General features: G+C 48.7%; 1 protein-coding gene across 2 annotated transcripts in view; it reads right to left on the bottom strand.

The window, feature by feature from the left end:
- The window catches only part of PIK3CD (phosphatidylinositol-4,5-bisphosphate 3-kinase catalytic subunit delta), a 61,528-nt gene extending 57,398 nt beyond the window's left edge, over nucleotides 1-4,130 (bottom strand). The window contains exon 1 of one of the 2 annotated variants that reach the window (XM_040263369.1): nucleotides 4,014-4,130. The gene's annotated coding sequence lies outside the window, so the exon portion shown is untranslated. The remainder of the gene's footprint in view (nucleotides 1-4,013) is intronic. The other variant, XM_040263368.1, reaches the window with a different exon arrangement.
- Nucleotides 4,131-20,292: the final 16,162 nt, after the last annotated feature.

The following is a 20,292-nucleotide window of genomic DNA, read 5'->3' as shown; positions in this document are numbered from 1 at the left end:
TGAGATGAATTCATCCTGGACTGTTCAGGTGGACCCCAAATCCAATGACAGTTGTCCCTCTAAGAGACTCAAGAGGAGAAGACAGACAGAGAGGAGGAGCCGTGTGAACAGACGGCCAGAGATCAGATGATGCTGCCACAAGCCAAAAACAGCTGGAGCCCTCAGAAGCAGGAAGAGGCAGGGGGGAGGCTTCCCTAAGTCCCTGGAGAGAGGGTGGCCATACAGACACCTTGATTTTGAACTTTTGGGCTCTAGAACTGCGAGGGAATACATTTGTGTTGTTTTAGACCACAAAAACTGTAAGAATTTGTTATTGACTGCCACAGGAAACAAATACGGCATCCCTCCAAGACAGTAAAATCCAATTCAAGCAGTTCACTCCCTTTCTGCAGCTCTCCCCTGGCCCATCACCCCATCTCACTTACTCTCACGTTCCTGGCATTTCCTCTAAGTGGAAAAAGTAATTTCCCCCAAAGTGAGTGAAACACAAGTGAACTGAAATACCACTTTAGGAACAGACACACCCATCATTCTGAGGACTCTCACTCTCGGCTCAGAAAGTAAGCAACCTTGGAAAACACCCATTTCCAGGAGAAGCCCCAAGAGCCCTTCTCTGAGGGGGGTCAGGTCACCACCTCTGATGGGGAGGAGTAGAGATTTCTACAAGCCACACCAGTGCAGCACCAACCTCAGGCCCCAGGGGCTGTGCTGGCCTCCAGGGAAGGGAGAGGGAGCCAGATTTTGGAATGACCCAAAGCAAGTCATTATTTGTCTGCAAGGAAAAGAGTGAAGAGAGGGGCTCCCCAGTTTTTTTATTGTTTTCTTCCCCCACCTTGAAACTGGCAGCATTTCTGATATGATTGCAGGGGATTTCCACCAACCAAGTTGAAGAAAATTCAGTTTTAGCATTAACTGCAGGGAGAGAGGAGGAGTTTTGCAACCTTTGTCATTTATGAAACACCAGCAGTGGCCCCAAAATGAAGATGCTTTCCTTTCTCCCAAAACAGTCAGGCTCCCACCACCCTCCATGGGCTGGCGCTAATTACCATACGCGTCTTGACTCTGACGGGGGCAGTGGGGCACTGACCCTCCCTGACCTTCCTGGGAGCCTTGCCCTCCAGTCCTGCCCCTCCAACAGCTCGGCTGGGAAAAGTGTTTGTCCTCTGGAGAGTGGCGGTAAGAGCTCTTCTGAGGTCCCACGGTAAGGAAACACTTGGTGGGGCCCCAAGCCCCACCGTCAGACCCACAGAAGCAGCTGGAGGGAGGGAGGTGCTCTCTAAACAAAAATGGTTTTGAAAAATAAGCTAGCCAAAGGGGAATTGCTTCATAAGTTGCACATTCACTTCTCCCTTTAACTGTGCAATTGAAGGAAAACAAGGTGAAGCAGGAACTGACCCTTCATACCCCCTCATTCTCCCCCACCCCACAATCTCTCTTGACATAGGCACAAAAGCAAAGCTAACCAGGTTGCTCTCTATTTATGGATTGTCTTGCCTTGTAGGCACCCCCAGGGGCTGGTACTCTCTCTGCCAGCCTGCCTTGTTTTTAGCCTTGGCCCCCAGGGGGATCCGTAATAAAGCAAGAGAAAGAACAGAGCCCCAAGCATCATTCAAAGATGTACTTTACCCGTCCTTCCTGGGCAAGGACCAAAGCAGCAAAAATGCAGCTTGTCCTGCTGGAAAGGGACATCAGCGTGGCCAGAAGGACCTCTGGGGCAGTTGCCCTAATTCCAGAAACATCTGTATTGGCAGCGTTGTTTCTAAAGGTGGGTGGAGAGGTGAGGGGAAGTAAGCTTGGCTTGTCTTTAGAGCTGGCAACTGCCAACTAGGTTTTAAGAATATACTCATCCTCCCACCCCACCCCTACACCCCGGGTGTTTTCCACTACTTTGCTGAAAGCACCAGAAGAGAATAAACCTCACTATGTGCTAGTCAGAGCCCTCCTGAGCCAGGATGGACAGAAACCCACCATCAAGACATTAAGCCACAGCGGGCATGGGAATGTGAAGGGGTTGGCGATTTCTGCTCTAGGGAGAACAGAAAAGAAAGCTCTATTCTGCTCTTCTTGTGTTTGCTGGCAGCCTTCTAAATCAGAAAAATCTTCACCCCCACTTATCATGTTCCTCAAACCTGGTGGGTAAGGGTGGCAGGGTTTTACAGGAGAGCATCTAGGTGGGCACCTTAGACTCTACGGCTCTGAAAGGACACCCACATCCCAGGTCCGAACACCAAGCAAACTGTTAGGCGACATACATTCTTCATCTGCAAACAGCAACACTATCAGATGACTAAATGCTCTGGCGTCTAAAGGAACCAGGATTCTGGATCAGCTAATTGTAAACGTGTGGGTCAGCAAGTTTTTGCTGTGTTGAGCCTTGGTTTCCTCCAGCGCAAATGGAGCCCTCATTCGGCGCCTATGGCTAACTGAAGATACACGTAAAAAACCCTATGGCACCATTCACTTGAGAAGAACACTGAGGCACTCAGGCACGCAGGCGGTAGGTGTGCAGACCCTCTGCAAGCGAGCAGTGGGATTAGTTCTCGGTTTCAAAGTCCCTCTGGAGCATTGAACCTTTCCCGGGGAGATTCCTGGGAAAGGAAGCAGCTCCCTGCCCCAGGGCACACACCTCACACACGCGTGACTGTGCGTGCAGGACATTTCTGGGGGTGGCGTCTGTCGGGGTTTCTGCAAGAGCCCCGGGGAATAGAAGCCCCATTTGATGGTCCTGTGGGGTTCGAGACCCACAGCGCCCTCCTTCCTGGGGACACCTGAACGAAATGAAAGCTGCCCAATCATCCGACGGCTCCAGACCGCTCCATATGCAAACTGGGCAGATCCCAAGGGTGCTGCGCTTGAACCTGGTACGTGGGCCGCCGGCACGGGCTGCCCCACGGTGTCCCCCACTCCGACCCCGAAATCCCATCCCCACTCGCTTCCCCTCCCAAAGCGCCTCCTATCAGTCCTCTCCTGGCTATCCATCTCCCCACCGGAGCAGGGCTCAGGGCGCAGACTGCAAAGCAGTGCCCCTGCCCCCACGTCCCGGTCCCCCAAAAAGTTCCCCCGAGTCCTCTCTCCTAGATCTCAGAGAAGGGGGTGCACAGGACGGACCCTAAATAAAAACAGGAAACTCGATTAAAAAAAAAAAAAAAGCAGCAGCAGCAGCCTCATTCAGGCTGAATTACGGGTAAGGGTATTAAAAAGAAGAAAGAAAGAAAGAAAAGAGTCCGGAAATGCAAAGCTGAAGGCGGTTTTACCGGCGTAACCCGGACCAAGCCGCAGATCCGGCGCTCCTCTCGCCGCGCTGCTGCAGTAAACACGCGGTGAGCGGCGCCGGCTGCCCGAGCCCCGCCGTGATCGGCGGGAAGGACCCGCCGCAAGTCCAAGCGCCCGGCAACGCCTTCCTTGGCCTCTCTCCAGCCACGGGTCCCGCTCTCCGGGGTTGGGGAGGGCGCACCGGGCCAGGGCGCAGGGAAGGTGTGTGCACCCCTCTCCCCGGGGCTAGACTGGAGCTCGGGGCGGGGGTGGGGGGAGGCGGAACCGCCGTAGGGAACTTAGCCTGCACTCCACGGCATAGCCCGGGCGCCCCGGGTCCCGCTCGCCAGCCCTCGGGGCAGGGCGCACGCGACTAAGCACTGTCCTTCCCTGGGCTCGGCTGGTGCATACGAGGCTGTCTCGCCGCAGGAGCGCACCCCGTACCCCGCCTCGGGCCCGGGAGCTCCCCGGTCCCGCTCCGCGGGGCATGCAGTCCCCACGCACGGGAGCTGTGTGCACCCCTCTCTCGGCGGACGCTCCGGGGGCCGCCCCGACCCCGCGCACAACCTTGACCCAAGTTCCGGGGGGCGCCCCCTCGCCCGGCTCGCTAGACGCGGGCGGGTGCATAGGACCCGGGTGCACCGGCTCTTCGCGCCGGGAGACGTTCACAAGCCGGTCCCCCGTCTCTTCGAGGTCCCCCGAAGTCCCCCGTCCCAGTCCTCTCCCCCACCTCCCAGAGGCAGCCGGAGGGGAGCGCTTACCCGTCCGGGCGCAGCTGGCAGCCGCTGGGAGCTCCGGCGCTGGGCGCGAGGGAGCCTCGAGGGACGGGGGCGGGGCGCGGTGAGGGCGCCCCGCCTGCTGACAGCCCGCACACTCCACTTCCCACTTTGTTTCCCTTTTACTCGCAACTGGAAAAACAGCAGGTCCTCCTGCCGCTTCCAACCCTCCGCTTGCCTCGCCTGCCCCGCTCCGTCTCGGGCTGGAGGGGCGTCAGCCCAGGTGCCTCTGGAAGCTACACCTTGCCCTTCTTCAAAACAAGTTTCTATCTGTATCCAGAAATGGAGTGTTTCCTGCCGTGTCAACATACAAAGATGTCACAGCCATCAGCGATTCCGGCCCTCCAAATGTGAATATCTGAGCCCGGAGGGCGCCCAGGAAGAAGGATGAAGCTCCCATAGACCAGCTGTGAGGAGCTGAGGGTATTGGTGGCTGGGCACGGGCATGTGAAAAAACCCAGGATTCTGGCTCCCCTAGCTGAGATGCATATGAAAGCAATGATTTCTGCAAGCCCAGGCTCTTGCATCTTTTCGCACACAGAAAAGTGCTGAATTCCTTAACTTGAGATATCTGGTTTTTCATAATTAATAATAATCTTTTGATGTTCAGACTACTTGCCCCTTGTTGCAAACTTCTATATAATTTCACTCCTCCGCACCCCCCCCCCCACCACTTTATCACTAGCAGTTCTCTCAGGGTTACCTGGGATGCTGTCTCCCAGGCTGGCCGTCTTAAAAAATTCCCACCAAATAAAACATAACTCTTGACTTTTATGTTGTGACTATTTTTTAAAGTCACAGTTTTTATTTATTAAAGAAAACAATCAAATCAAGGTCCTAAGAGCTCATAAAAGCCCCACACCTTCCACATGCACACACCAAAGGATTTTAGCCCTGGAGGGAGGAAAGCTGGAGGCACCCAGGAGGGCCCCAAGGCCAAGAGCAGGGAACTGGACAGGAGGGTGGGTAAGTGGGGCGGGACTTGGAGCTCAGAGTCCATTGCGCCCAGTCCTGGAGGGAAAGCAGTGGCCTGTGGGCTTGGATGAGTCAAGAGCATGGGTCAGTGCCCCCCAAGATTACTACAGTGGCTTCAGATCTTTCCAGCATGTGATGGGCGATGAGCCAGTCAATTTCTTTGTCCAATGACTTAAAGGACCCTCCCCAACCCAGCCTGGGAAAGAAAGCACCTGTTTGCTTTCCTTGAACAGAAGAAGACACTGAGGCTTGGAGAGGCATTCCTTCTACCCAAGAGATCCTCTGGCCACCCCCAGGGCGGGCTTGAGCCCAGCACTGGCTACAATACTGGAAGGACAGGCAGTTCTGTGTTCAGCCAGGAAATGGGAGAGAATTTGGGCAAGACGAGTGGGTTACTAAGTCATCCCCGTTTCCTAACATTTGGGCTGCAGGCTCTGGTCTCTCAGCTGGATACCTGTGAAGGAGCCAGGAGAGACCATGGGTCCCTATGGGTGAGAATGCTGGGTCTGTTCCCAGGAGTATACATCCTTCCCAATGAAACATCTGAGGCTCACAACCTCACTACTACACCAGGCCAGGACCACTCCAGGGCTATCAAAAGCCAGAAGAGAAATGGACATTTCAGAGAGAAAAATCTGATGGCAGGTTCTGATTTTCTGAACACCTGTCCCAACCCTGATTTTGCCCGTGTGCGATTTAAACATTACTCGATAATTTCCAGAGCTGGTTGTAAGAAACAGTCAGGTGAGGAAGGTTTTGCATCATCCAAAAGAACTCTTCGTTGAATATGTATTTTCTGTGCGTGTGTGCTAAGTCGCTTCAGTCATGTCTGACTCTTTGCGACCCCATGGACTGTAGCCCACGAGTCTTCTCTGTCCATGGGATTTTTCATGACAAGAATACAGGAGTGGGTTGCCATGCCCTTCTCCAGGGAATCTTCCCCACCCAGGGACGGAATCTGCATCTCTTGCTTCTTTTGCATTGCAGGCAGATTCTTTATTACTTGAACTGCCCTCAGGAAAGCCCTATGTATTTGCTGACAACCAGTCAAATCATGCTTTGTAATATGCAAGACAGAGGCATGCCAAGTATTCAGATGCACTTCACACATTGTTATCTCTGATCTCAACAACAGCCTCCCAAGAAAAATCTTATCATGTCCACTTAACAGATAAGAAAACTGAGACTCAGGAAGGTTGAATCATTTTGAGGGGCCACACACTCACTGTCTGCTTTCAGATCCTTGATTCTTTGCCCATGCCACACTGCTTATGTTCCAGTCTGAGACCAAGTTTCACTTTCTGTAACCCAATGCACTTCATTTTAGAGGCCAGATTATAGGACTTATCCCCCCTCTTTTGCCTGGGGTGCCAGGAAGCTCAGGCTAACTGTAGCATCAAGTATACAGCCCCTCAAGTTCCCGGTAGACTTCTGCCTTCCTCTCTACAGTTTCTGATCTCTCTTTCTCACTTTATTTTTAACTGTTGTCATGTGTGTTTTGGAGGAAGCTACTTCAAGTTCCTTTTGAATCGTAAGTGAAATGGACCAGCTATGGTAGAGCATTTATTTATAGCAGTCCTAGAAGAAAAGTGACACCTGGGCTTTAAGGAAGGCAACACATGTTACTCACGTGACCTCCTGACTGGGAGATCCTCTGGCCCCATTTTATGGAAAGGAAGGGAGATCTCAGGTATTGAGGGGAGCCGGTCAGTGGAGAACATGGACGGGAGGTCCCCCGGGGGACTCAGAAGAGCACACACAGCTCTCCAGACCTGTTTCCTTCTGAGCCTGCTACCCTCTTCCTGCAGAACTTCCCCTGCAGCAGCCATCCAGCCTCCGTGGTTTCTCACAGATGCAGTGAGCATCTTTGCTCTGTTCAACCTTGAGTGCTTACTACCGCCACCCACACATGCCCACAAGCAGGGTTAACTCAGGGCAGCCAGAGCCAAGTTGAACACCTAGCTGCATGGGTACAAGTGAGGAGCCCACTTCCTCAGTGCCTCCACGAGGGGGTCCAGACACTCACCTCCATGACCTGTCCTGGCACAAAGCCCAATTTGCCGAAAGGCCTTTCCTTCCAGGCAGAGCAAAATTATCCACCTCAAACCCTTGCCCATTTGCCTGGGTGTGGTGAAGGAAAGTGTGGTGAAAATTCGCAATTAAGAGCACCTTCCCTGCAGCCAAAGTGCCTGGCACTGCCCCTGTGGAGCTGTGGGACCTCAGATGAATGGCTTAACCTCTCTGTGCCTCCATTTCCTCATCTGAAAAATAAGGACGCTGATAATGGCTTCCAACATTGAGAACTGTTGTTAGGTTAATACACGTAAAATGCTTTGAGTACCCAACACAGAGTGAATCCTGAGAAAATATTAGTTATTGAGCTATTCCAGAACAGAGTCTGTGGTTTGCGGGACTGGATGTTTCTGCTCTCAGTTCAATTCAGTTCAGTCGCACAGTCGCGTCCGACTCTTTGCGACCCCATGAACAGCAGCATGCCAGGCCTCCCTGTCCATCACCAACTCCTGAGTCCACCCAAACCCATGTCCACTGTGTCAGTGATGCCATCCAGCCATCTCATCCTCTGTCTTCCCCTTCTCCTTCTGCCCTCAATCTTTCCCAGCATCAGGGTCTTTTCAAATGAGTCAGCTCTCCGCATCAGGTGGCCAAAGTATTGGAATTTCAGCTTCAACATCAGTCCCTCCAATGAACACCCAGGAGTGATCTCCTTTAGGATGGACTGGTTGGATCTCCTTGCAGTCCAAGGGACTCTCAAGAGTCTTCTCCAACACCACAGCTCAAAAGCATCAATTTTCGGTGCTCAGCTTTCTTTATAGTTCAACTCTCACATCCATACATGACTACTGGAAAAACCATAGCTTTGACTAGACAGACCTTTGTTGGCAAAGTAATGTCTCTGCTTTTTAACATGCTATCTAGGTTGGTCATAACTTTCCTTCCAAGGAGTAAGTGTCTTTTAATTTCAGGGCTGCAATCACTGTCTGCAGTGATTTTGGAGCCCAGAAAAATAAAGTCAGCCATTGTTTCCACTGTTTCTCCATCTATTTGCCATGAAGTGATGGGACTAGATGCCATGATCTTAGTTTTCTGAATGTTGAGCTTTAAGCCAGCTTTTTCACTCTCCTCTTTCAGTTTCATCAAGAGGCTCTTTAGTTCCTCTTCACTTTCTGCCATAAGGGTAGTGTCATCTGCATATCTGAGGTGATTGATATTTCTCCTGGCAATCTTGATTCCAGCTTGTGCTTCATTCAGCCCAGCATTTCTCATGATGTACTCTGCATAGAAGTTAAATAAGCAGGGTGACAATATACAGCCTTGACGTACTCCTTTTCCTATTTGGAACCAGTCTGTTGTTCCATGTCCAGTTCTAACTGTTGCTTCCTGACCTGCATATAGGTTTCTCAAGAGGTAGGTCAGGTGGTCTGGTATTCTCATCTCTTTCAGAATTTTCCACAGTTTATTGTGATCCACACAGGCAAAGGCTTTGACATAGTCAATAAAGCAGAAATAGATGTTTTTTTTTTTAACTCTCTTGCTTTTTCGATGATCCAGAGGATGTTGATATTTTGATCTCTGGTTCCTCTGCCTTTTCTAAAACCAGCTTGAACATCAGGGAGTTCACGGTTCAAGTATTGCTGAAGCTTGGCTTGGAGAATTTTGAGTATTACTTTACTAGCATGTGAGATGAGTGCAATTGTGTGGTAGTTTGAGCATTCTTTGGCATTGCCTTTCTTTGGAATTGGAATGAAAACTGACCTTTTCCAGTTCTGTGGCCACTACTGAGTTTTCCAAATTTGCTGACATAGTGAGAGCAGCACTTTCACAGCATCATCTTTTAGGATTTGAAATAGCTCAACTGAAATTCCATCACCTCCATTAGCTTTGTTCATAGAGATGCGTCCTAAGGCCCACCTGAGTTCACATTCCAGGATGTCCGGCTCTAGGTGAGTGTGAGTGATCACACCATAGTGATTATCTGGGTTGTGGAGATCTTTTTTGTACAGTTCTTCTGTGTATTCTTGCCACCTCTTCTTAACATCTGCTTCTGTTAGGTCCATACCATTTCTGTCCTTTATCAAGCCCATCTTTGCATGAAATGTTCCCTTGGTATCTCTAATTTTCTTGAAGCGATCTCTAGTCTTTCCCATTCTGTTGTTTTTCTCTATTTCTTTGTTTCTGCTCCAGGGCAGTATTTTTCAAAAGCAGCAACCACAGGTTGTGACATACTAACGTGGTAGTGTACTGGGAATCCATTCAGCAGGTCGGAATGAAACAGAATAAGGTTTCCCTGGTCGCTCAATGGTAAAGAATCTGCCCACCAATGCAGGAGACACGGGTTCAGACACGGGTTCAGTCCCTCATCCAGGAAGGTCCCACATGCTGGCCTTGGAGCAACTAAGCCTGTACGCCACAACTGCTGAGCCTGTGCTTCCTGAAGCCACAACTGCTGAGCCCATGTGGGCAACGACTGAAGCCCTCGTGCCCTAGAGCCCGCAACAAGAGAAGCCACCACAACGAGAAGCAACCAGAGAGTAGGCCCTGCTCGCCGCAACTAGAGAAAAGCCCAGGCAGCAAGGAGGACCCAGCGCGATTAAAAATAAATAAATAAACACAATCTATCTGATTTTATTCCACAAAGTAAGGGTGATATCCCTGCCTGAGGCTTTGTGTCTCATTGATTGGTGTGTGTGAGCGTACATTAAGTCAAGATGTAAGATGTATTCTCACTGCGGTTCCCAGTCAACACAACTGGCAAGCTGCTACTTTCTGCAGACAACATACTGGTGATAGCGATACAAGGGCACCACAAATGAGTAGAGAACTAGGCCAAGGTCAGACTTGATTCCTGGAAGGTCTGACTTCTTTAAAAATATATTTATTTGGCTGTGCTGGGTCTTAGTCGAAGCACGTGGGATCTAGGGTTAGGATTAGGCCCAGGGATTGAACCCAGGGCCCCTGTCTTGGGAATGCCAAATCTTAGCCAATGGACCACCAGGGAAGCCCCTGCAGCCTGATTTTTGAGGACACAGACTCCAGCCAGTACAGGGAGGCAGTCAGGTGGGAAGGAGAAGAGAAGTCTGGGCTCCAGGCTGTGCCTACTGTCCGAGGAATGACACAGAGGTCACCCCCAAAGACAGAGGGGGTGTGCCCTGCACTTCATCTCATTGTGTTCATGAGGTTCTCAAGGTAAGAATACTGAAATGGTTTGCCATTCCCTTCTCCAGTGGACCACATTTTGTCACTCTCTGACTAGCAGGGACCTGCCCTTCAGTCACTCCACAGAGCCTGACGACATGCCTGGTCTGCAGTCTTGGACTGCAAAGAGATCAAACTAGTCAATCCCAAAGGAAATCAACCCTGAACATTCATTGGAAGGACTGATGTTGAAGCTGAAACTCCAGTACTTTGGCCACCTGATGCAAAGAGCTGACTCACTGGAAAAGACCCTGATGCTGGAAAAGGTTGAGGGCAGGAGGAGAAGTGGGTCGCAGAAGATGAAGTGGTTGGATGGCATCACCAACACAATGAACATGAGTTTGAGCAAATTCAGGGAGATAGTGAATGATAAGGAACCCTGGCGTGCTGCAGTTCGTGGGGCTGCAAAGAGTTGGACATGATTTAGTGACTGGACAACAGCTTTATCTGAGAGCAAAGTAGACTGGAGGGTCTAGAAAGTGAAAGTGAAGTGAAAGTCACTCAGTTGTGTCTGACTCTTTGTGACCCAATTGACTGTATAGGCCATGGAATTCTCCAGGTTAGAATACTGGGGTGGGTAGCCTTTCTCTTCTCTAGGGGATCTTCCTAACCCAAGGATCGAACCCAGGTCTCTCACATTGCAGGCAGATTTTTTACCAGCTGAGCCACAAGGGAAGCCCAAGAATACTTGCGTGGGTAGCCTATCCCTTCTCCAACGGATCTTCCTGACCCAGAAATTGAACCAGGGGCTCCTGCACTGCAGGTGGATTCTTTACCAACTGAGCTATCAGGGAAGCCAGAAAAACCCAGGTTAAAAAACTCAGAGGTGGCCTGGGTGAACCTGTGGGGCCAAGGCTTAACTGATGGAGAATGAGTTTTTGTGCCCACCTGGATGGGATCTCCAAACAGAAATCAAGTTATCTTTTTTTGTAAAATGAATTCAAAACCCAGGCTGCCTGGGTTCAAATCCCAGCCGTACAACTTTGTTGTAGTCAGTTTGGTACCTCCTGACTCTGCGCTGGGGAGGGTTCCCTTAGTGGGTGGTTCTGCCCTGGCACAGTCAATATTACAGAAACAGGAGTTGGCTTTATTTCTTTATTTAGCTGCATTGGGTCTTAGTTGCATCTTTGATGCACCATGCAGGAGTTTTCCTGGTGGCATACAGGACTCTTTGGCTGTGGCGCTCGGGCTTAGCTTCTCTGCGGCATGTGGGATCTTAGTTCCCCAACCACGGATTGAACCTGCGTCCCCTGTGTTGCAAGGCAGATTCCTAACCACTGGACCACCAAGGAAGTCCCAGAAACAGCAGATGACTTAAAAAAAAAATCCTCTATGTGTTAGTTGCTCAGTGTTGTCTCTTTGCAACCCCATGGACTTCAGTGGACTGTAGCCCTCCAGGCTCCCCTATGCATGGGATTTCCCAGGTAAGAATACTGGAGTGTGTTGCCACTCCCTTCTCCAGGGGATCTTCCCTACCCAGGGATGGAACCCGAGTCTCCTGTGTCTTCTGCACTGCAGACAGATTCTTTACCATCTGAGCCACCAGCTTTTCCTATTCCAAGGTCTGGGGGAAATGTGGAAAGGGGATGGTGGGGAGCAGCAGGGTTTGGGGTCATGAAGCTAGATCCAAGCTTGATTCTCCATACACTGAGGGTGACCCAGGCTTTGCAACACTGATTCATTTGGCAAGTTCTGGGCTTTGGGAGACAGCACTGTATGAGCCAGAGACCCGCCCTTCTGGGGCTTACATGCCAGTGAGAAGAGAAGCTCTGAAGAATGAAAATAGGATACAGTGTCCTGAAGTAGTAAATGCTGCAAAGAAATATTCAGCGGGTTAGGAGGGGAGAGGGTTTGGGGAGGAGATACTGGAGGTCAGGACCTTCCAGCAGAGGGGAGATCTGAATGAGGTGAGGGAAGAGCCCTGCTCAGTCTGTGCTCAGTTGTGTCCGACTCTGTGCAACCCCATGGACTGAAGCCCACCAGGCTCTTCTGTCCTTGGGATTTTCCAGGCAAGAATAATGGAGTGGGTTCCCATGCCCTCTTCCAGGGGATCTTCCCGACCCAGGGATAGAACGCAGGTCTCCTGTGTCTCCTGCATTGGAAGCCAATTCTTTACCGGCTGAGCCACCAGGGAAACTCTGTCTGAAGAAAGAGCATTCCCAGCAGAGGGAACAGCCAGTGGAAGCAACAGCATGCTGGAAAACCAGGAAGGAGGCCAGGGAGGGTGGAGGTGGGGTGGGTGTGAACAGCAAAGCGGGGGATCTGGGAGGGGCAGCGGGGGATTTGGGCTTTGGCTGAAAGGGTGATGAGAGCAGAGGGAGGGCTCTAAGCTGGGCTGGGAAGAGTGGGCTGTGACTTACATGTTTAAAAGTCTACAATATGTGCTTATACACTTTCTTGGTCTGCCAGCTCTTAAGTTGTAGAAACTTTAACCCCCAGGAAGCAATGAGCATACACCCAGCACCCAGATCTGGGTCTCTAATCCCACAGTCCTTGATAAAAGGAACCAAGGCTCTTTGGAGAAATGGCTGCTTCTTTGATGGGGGCCGGAAATAGACAAGATGACCCTGGAGCGTCTTAAAGTGCTGGAAAGAAAAGAACACCACAAAAACAACCAAACAAAGCACCACAGTGACAGGGCCAGTCCATGGGACACGATAGTGAACTGAACAGGTTTCCAGTGGCCAATGAGGGGACAGTTTGAGCAAGCAAACAAAGTAGTATTGGATTAGAGCCAAAGGTACAAAATCTTACCCAACTTTTCCTCTGCAAACATATTATGAAGTGAAGTTGCTCAGTCGTGTCCGACTCTTTTGCAACCCCATGAACTGTAGCCTACCAGGCTCTTCAGTCCATGGAATTTTCCAGGCAAGAATACTGGAGTGGGTTGCCATTTCCTTCTCCAGGGGATCTTCCCAACCCAGGGATCGAAACCTGGTCTTCTACATTGTAGGCAGACGCTTTACCATCTGAGCCACCAGGGAAGCCCTGGAACATATTATAGGATGTTAATAATCAGCCATGAGACCACAGCCCTCAAGGCACTCTCCTGCAGGGCTACAATCGTTTGCCTGGAGGGTTGCCGCCTTAAAAGTTTAATTCATATCTCCCATGCTACTGATATAGCCATAAACTTCTAAGAAACAAATGAATACATCTACAAAAATAAATCTGGGAAGAGAAGTTAGAAAATTCAAAACTAATCACAATAAGCAGGAAAGATTGAGAATTTAATTTTTTTGAGAATTTAAATTTTTTGAAGGTAGAGATCTTAAAATTTCTTTTTTATTTGTTTGTTTTCCTACACTGGGTTTTAGTTGTGGTATCTGGGATCTAGTTCGCTGACCAGGAATCCAACCCAGGCCCCCTGCACTGGGAGCATGGGGAATTAGCCCCTGGACCACCAGGGAAGTTCCCAGAGATAATTTTTATTCATCTTTACTATCATAAGAGTTGTCACTATATTTAACTTAATAAATTATTTTTAAGTGAATGACAAAAAAAAAACACAAAAAACCCAAGGTATAAAATAAATATCTGTGAGTCCAGACTGATACAAATAAATAAACAAAGGAGACTAGACCAATCTTCTGCACAGATGAGATAATTTAGGAAGAAGCTTCACCAGCCCTCATGGGGGAGGAGCTTAAGTCATCACCCCCTCAGTGCAGGCTTTTGGCTTCTTCCAAAGAGGACAGAGTGGAAGGGGGACAAACAGGGGCTTGGCAGTGGACACACCGGGCAGCCGCCACCTCGGCCGGGTGACCGAGGTCCCATCGTCAGCGCTAAGTGTGTTGACAGCAGGCACCCTTGGTGTGATATGGTGAGAATGACACTTTGCTCTGTGGTCTTTCTACGAAGAGCTGATAAATAACCAGTCTAGTCATGAGGGAAACACACACACATTAAAAAAAAAAAAAAAAGCAACCATGCAAACTCAAATAAGGAAACAGTCTGAAGAGTACCTGGCCAGTTATCTTCAAAACCATCAAGATTATCCAAGACAGAAAACTGGATAAACTGTCCCAGCCAAGAGCAGCCTAAGGTGACCTGACAAAGAAACGTCATGTGATGTTCTGGATACAATCTTGGAAGAGAAAAAGGACATTAGGTAAAAACTAAGGTAGTCTGGATAAAGTATGAACTTTAGTTAATAATTATGTACTTGTGACAAATATACTGTAGTAATGTAGGATGTTGAAAGTTGGACCACAAAGAAGGCTGAGTGCTGAAGAATTAATGCTTTTGAATGTGGTGTTGGAGAAGACTCCTGAGAGTCCCTTGGACTGCAAGGAGATCAAACCAGTCCATCCTAAAGGAAATCAATCCTGAGTATTCACTGGGAGAACTGATATTGAAGCTGAAATTCCAGTACTTTGGCCACCTGGTTAAAAAGCTTGACTCATTGGGAAAGACTCTGATGATTGAAAAGACTGAGGACAGGAGGAGAAGGGGACAGCAGAGGATGAGATGGTTAGATGGCATCACCAACTCAATGGACATGAGTTTGAACAAACTCCAGGCAATGGCAAAGGACAGGGAAGCCTGGTGTGCTGCAGTCCATGGGGGTCACAAAGAGTCAGACACAACTTAGCAGCTGAACAACAACAACAATGTAAGATGTTAGCAACAGAGAAACCAGTATGGGGTGTATGAGAACGCCCTATACTATCTTTGCAACTTCTCTGTAAATCTGACACTATTCTAAAATTAAGATTTTATTTAAAGAAAAAATATTAGAATGATGTTGGGGGAATGTGGAGAAGGGCCAAGCTGAATCCCTTGAGACCATGAAGGATGTGCAACCAGGGGCATTGTGTTAAAAGCTTGGCATACAGGGACTTCCCTTGTTGTCCAGTGGTTAAGACTCAACACTTCCAATGCAGGAGGTAGAAGTTCAAACCCTAGCTGGGAAACTAAGATCCCACATGCTGTGAGGCACAGCCAAAAAAAAAAAAAAAAAAAAAACCACCAACAACCTGGAACACAGTGGTTTGGGAGGTGAGGCAGAGCCACAGAAAGAGAGGAGTCAAAGTGCAGAAAGTTCAAAGGCAAGGCTTTTATTCTCTGGCCCTGGAGATCTGCTGGAGTTGGGAGGATGAATATTTTTGAACCCTCTCTTCTGGGAAGCCTGAGATCCAGTCCTGCTCCCACATCTTCCAGTCTGTCCCTTCCTCTGTAAAATGATAATAAAAAGTTGTGAGGCCAACTTCAGAGAGATTGTGAGACTAAAAAGACATGCTTCAGTGAAAATGGCCTGGAGCCGGTCAACACTTTGCAAATACAGTGCAGAAGACGTAGTGCTAAATGGAGCTGATGGTTATTTCCCATCCATAAACCAGCACACACCTTACCCCTGCTCTAAAAATGCCTGTCTACTGAGAAAAGGCCCCTCTAGATAGCTAGCTATCTTTTAACAGTGCCCATTCTGAGGAGCACCCTCATGTGAAACCTTTACAACCTCAATGAGAAGGCATACCGCTGATTACTCTCCCTGCCACAGACAGAAAAAGCATCAGCAAGAAAAAGACAGGGACTTCTCCGTGACCCAGTGGCTAAAACTCTGAGCTCCCAATGCAGGGGGTTTGGGTTCAATCCCTGGTCAAGAACTAAGTGTTCACATGTCCCAACAAAAGATCCTGAGTGCTGCAACTAAGACTCAGTGCAGCCCAATAAATAAATAATGTTTTCAAAGAGAGAAAGACAGAGGAAAATTCAAGTCAGACTATGAGGAGGACACAGAGATAGGAACGAGAGAGGGGCATATGAAGACAGAGGCAGAGGCTGAACGAATGTGCCCACCAGCCAAGGACCTCCTGCAGCTACTGGGTGCTGAAGAGGCCAGGCAGGAATCTCCCCTGGAGTCTATGTAGGGGGAAGCCCTGCTGAAACCTTGATTTTGAATTTCTGGCCCCCTGAACTGTGAGAAAACAGATTTCTGTTGCTTTAAGTCACATTGCATGTGACAATTTGCTACAGCAGCCACAGGAAACTGATTTACACTCATTCCTTCCTTGGAATATTACACAACCAGTAAAGTGAAAATTACAAGATGTGGCCTTATGGTGAGGGTCTGTTGTTGTTCAGTTGCTAAGTTGTGTCTGACTCTTTGCGATCCCATGGCCTGCAGCACACCAGGCTTCCCTGTCCTTCGTTGTCTCCTGGAGTTTGCTCAAACTCATGTCCACTGAGTCAGTGATGCCATCCGATCATCTCATCCCAGGTGAGGGTCTGGGTTACATAAACATGAAAAAAGGCAGGAATATTGTTGAGCAGTCAGCCTGCACCCTTTTTGTTCATTATCCTGTCTTAACCTTTAGTAACCATGTGTACTGGGTGTTTTTATTCCCGTTTTATGAAGGAAGAAATTGAGGCAGTGCCTTGGGTAACTGGCCAAGGTCACCCAGTTGGCAGCTGAGGGTTAGCAGACCCCATGTGTCTAGATCGATAGCTTCACCAATAGATGGCAGCCTCCTTGTCACCTGACTCCACCTTCCAATGCAGGGTACCTGAGTTCAATCCCTTTTTGGGGAACTCAGAGGTCAGGTGACAAGGAGGGTGAGGGGTCTATTGGACGAGCTGCGGCAGTAAGTTGGCCCATGAACCAAAAATGGGAGGAAGAAGACAAGTCACCTTGCATCATGGAGGGTCTTCCCCTGGCCCGAACTGTCCAGAGGAAGGCATGGTCCACTCACAGAATGGAATAGTATGCAGCCATTGAAAACAGTGATTGTGAAGACCTGTAGCATCACAGGAAGTGATCCCGTCATCAAGAGACAAGGGCTCCATGCAGAATTGCCTCTGTGCTGGGTATCACTACATGAGCACCTTACACACACACGTGTGTAGTAGGAGGTGGCTTAGGACAGTGAAAGCTGTGTGGGAGGAAGGTGACAGATGTTTTTCTTTCCATTTCATTTTCTAGTCACACTTTGCCAAATGTGTAATAAAAATGCAAAAAATGTAAAACTTTATTTCCACTCCCCAAGTTAGAGCCAACCCCTCTTTACATCCATACATTACACAAGCCATCTTTTCATCCTGCCTGGGCTCCAGTCATAGCGTACTGCAGCCAAGTGTCAAGTATCAAGTCTCTTGGTCAAGATGGTCAAGCATCTGCAAATCAAGAACAGGGTGACCCTGTAGGGATGAGTATCCAGAAGAAGGACTCCTTTGGGAATGCAGGTGGCATCCGGGAGGTCTGTCAGTGGATAGCAGGTCCTCAGCCAACGAGAATTCCAAACGAGCAAGGCATCAGTTGGTGAGAGCACAGCGCTCTTGCAGGGGCGGGGGGCGGGGTGGGTACTGTGTTCAACTCCTTTCTCTAGACACACTCCTCCATTGCATGCCTGTGGCTACACTGCTGTCTCGGTCAGATGCGCTTGTCTTTGAGCCTGCCTGAGTTGATGGGGCCAAGAGTTGTCACCTGGTGCCACATTTGCCAAGCAGTGATCTTGATGGGAATATGGAGTTAGAACCAGGAGAATAATGTTTCTTCAGGTCCCTGGAGCTTGGGTGCTGTGACAGGTAAGCTGGGGCGCTGTAGGACCTCTTATGCCCATCAAAAAGACTAAAGAAGGGACTTCCCTGGAGGTCCAGTGGTCAAGACTCCACCTTCCAATGCAGGGTACCTGAGTTCGATCCCTGTTTGGGGAACTAAGATTCCACATGCTGCAGGGCAACTAAGCCTGAGCAGTGCTCAACTATTGAGCCCACATGCCACAACTGGAGAGAAGCCCTGATGGCACAATCTGACACAGCCGAAATAAAATAAATATATTTTAAAAAGACTCCACACTTCCAATGCAGGGGACTCAAGTTCAATCCCTGGTCAGGGAACTAAGAGCCTATGTGCTAGGCAGCATGGCCAGAAAAGAAAGTGTAAAAAAAAAAAAAAAAAAAAAAAAAGACTAAAGAAATCAGAGAGGCTGCTGAGCAAGAGAGATTGAGAGATGACCCCTAAAGCAGGTGCATGGAGAGGAAGTGAGGATCACAAATGAGAGTGAAGATTTGGGCAACTTTTCAGCTCTCATCTTTTTGAGGTCCCAATGCGTCCTTGCCCTTGGGTTCTTCTGAAAACCCCCTACACCCTTAAGCCTGGCTTCACATGCTGCTTAAAATCTGGACCCACTTCCCAGAGTTGCTGTGATAAATGACTGCAACCTGGATGGTTCCAAACAACAGAAATTTATTCCTTCACAGTTCTGGAGGCTAGAAGTTTGAAACTGAGGTGTTGGCAGGGGGGGTTCCCTCCAGAAGTTCTGAGAGGGAATCTCCTCCATGCCTCTCTCTTACGTTTATCAACCAAATCTCTGCCCCTCTCCAAAGGGCATTCTCCCTATGCCTCTGTCTCTTTGTCTGAATTCCCCTCTTCTTATAAAGACACCCTCATCCAGCACAACCTCATCTTGACTCATTAGATCTGCAAAAACCTATTTCCAGTTAAGTTCATATTTTGAGGTTGAAGTGGGCGTGAATTTTGGAAGGCCAATAGTTCACCTAGTACAAACTCTCTTGAGTCAGGATCTGTTATTTGAAACAATCAAACATTAATAAATCCCGGTTAAAACAGACATTCTATCAGAAGGAGGGTGTTGAAAGAAACAGCTTTGCAAAGAAACTAGGTATCTCTTTCAAAAATGTTACAGAAGGATAGTTGGTTTACACTGTGGTGTTAATTTCTTCTGTACAACAAGGTAACTCAGCTGTATATATACATTCTTTTTCATATTCTTCTCCATTATGGTTTGTCACAGGATATTGAATATTGAAACTATATGATTTGAAGCAGAATGAAGGGCAGTAAGGAATCTCTGTCCTAGGAGAGGACACCAGCAGGTCTTGCTATGTGGTAATAGATCAGTTCAATTATTTTCAATGGTCTCATGAGGCCCAGAACTTGTGCTCATCAAGGCTGAAACTTTAGGAAACTTGGTAGCAAAATGTCCAGGCTATCAATCTATCTGTTACATCTAGCTATCTTTAGAAGGTGCTACAAGGTAAGTTCAGTTCTGTTCCATTCTTCTAAAGATCATGAAAAAAGTGGGACAAATATTGAGCTCTGTTAAGGGAGATTCCTTTTTCCCTATAGCAGGTGACTATCCAGAGTCTGCTAATCATGCCCATGCTATGAGCTGCAGCCCGGGTGTCTGCCTCACCTGTTTCTAACACGCATGTTGGCACACATGCATGTTAACAGAAGAAAAACAGAAAGTCTGCAGGCTCAGCATTTGGAATGAGGATAACTGGGAAAGGCCTAGGAGTGAACAGTCCTCAGTGTCTGGTCCCTCTGAAGCCTTCCATTGCCAAGTGACCTGAGGGCAGGAATGGGTAACATTCCAAGAATATTAATTTATTTTTTAAAAATGTATTTACTTGTTTATTTTTGGCTATGCTGGCTCTCCTTTGCTGCTCAGGCTTTTCTCTAGTTGCAGCGAGTGGGAGCTGCTCTCCAGCTGTGGTGCGAAGGCTTCTCACTGCGGTGGCTTCTCTTGTGGAGCACAGGCTCTAGGCGCTTGGGCTTCTGTGGCGCGTGGGCTCAGTAGCTGTGGTGCAGAGGCTTAGTTGCTCTGCAGCATGTGGTATCTTCCCGTATCAGGGCTTGAAACTGTGTCTCCTGCGTTGGCAGTTGGATTCTTTATCACTGAGCCCCCAGGGAAGCCGGCAAGAATATTTAGAGAAAGAAATCGTCCTTCTATCCTAAGTCAGATGATGATCCCCCTTCTCATCTTTAGGTTGAAAGAAGAAACTTGCCCCTGTGCTTGCTGCTGAGAAACCCCAGCCCTGGGGCACAGTCTAGCCTAGTATTGAGCTGGACAGGATTTCATGGAATTGGATGTTGGTAGATGACATGACCCAAAATAAAATTGACAGGCCAACAATTCAGGTTTCATGAGGGTTGAAACTTCAGGAAACCCTGAAGCCTGGAAGTTGGGGCTTGTGATGTCTTAAACTCTGGGCAATTCCTAGGCTCAAGTACTGGTACCAACAAGAAGCCTCCTGATGAGCCAGCTGCATCCTTTTCTAATTTTCTTTTCTACTTCTTTTTTTTTTTTTTTCTGTGCAGTGTGCAGGA

This window comes from Oryx dammah, unplaced genomic scaffold (genome assembly GCF_014754425.2).
Source record: "Oryx dammah isolate SB20612 unplaced genomic scaffold, SCBI_Odam_1.1 HiC_scaffold_21, whole genome shotgun sequence".
Classification (NCBI taxonomy): domain Eukaryota; kingdom Metazoa; phylum Chordata; class Mammalia; order Artiodactyla; family Bovidae; genus Oryx; species Oryx dammah.
This window is presented reverse-complemented; position numbering and strand designations above follow the sequence as displayed.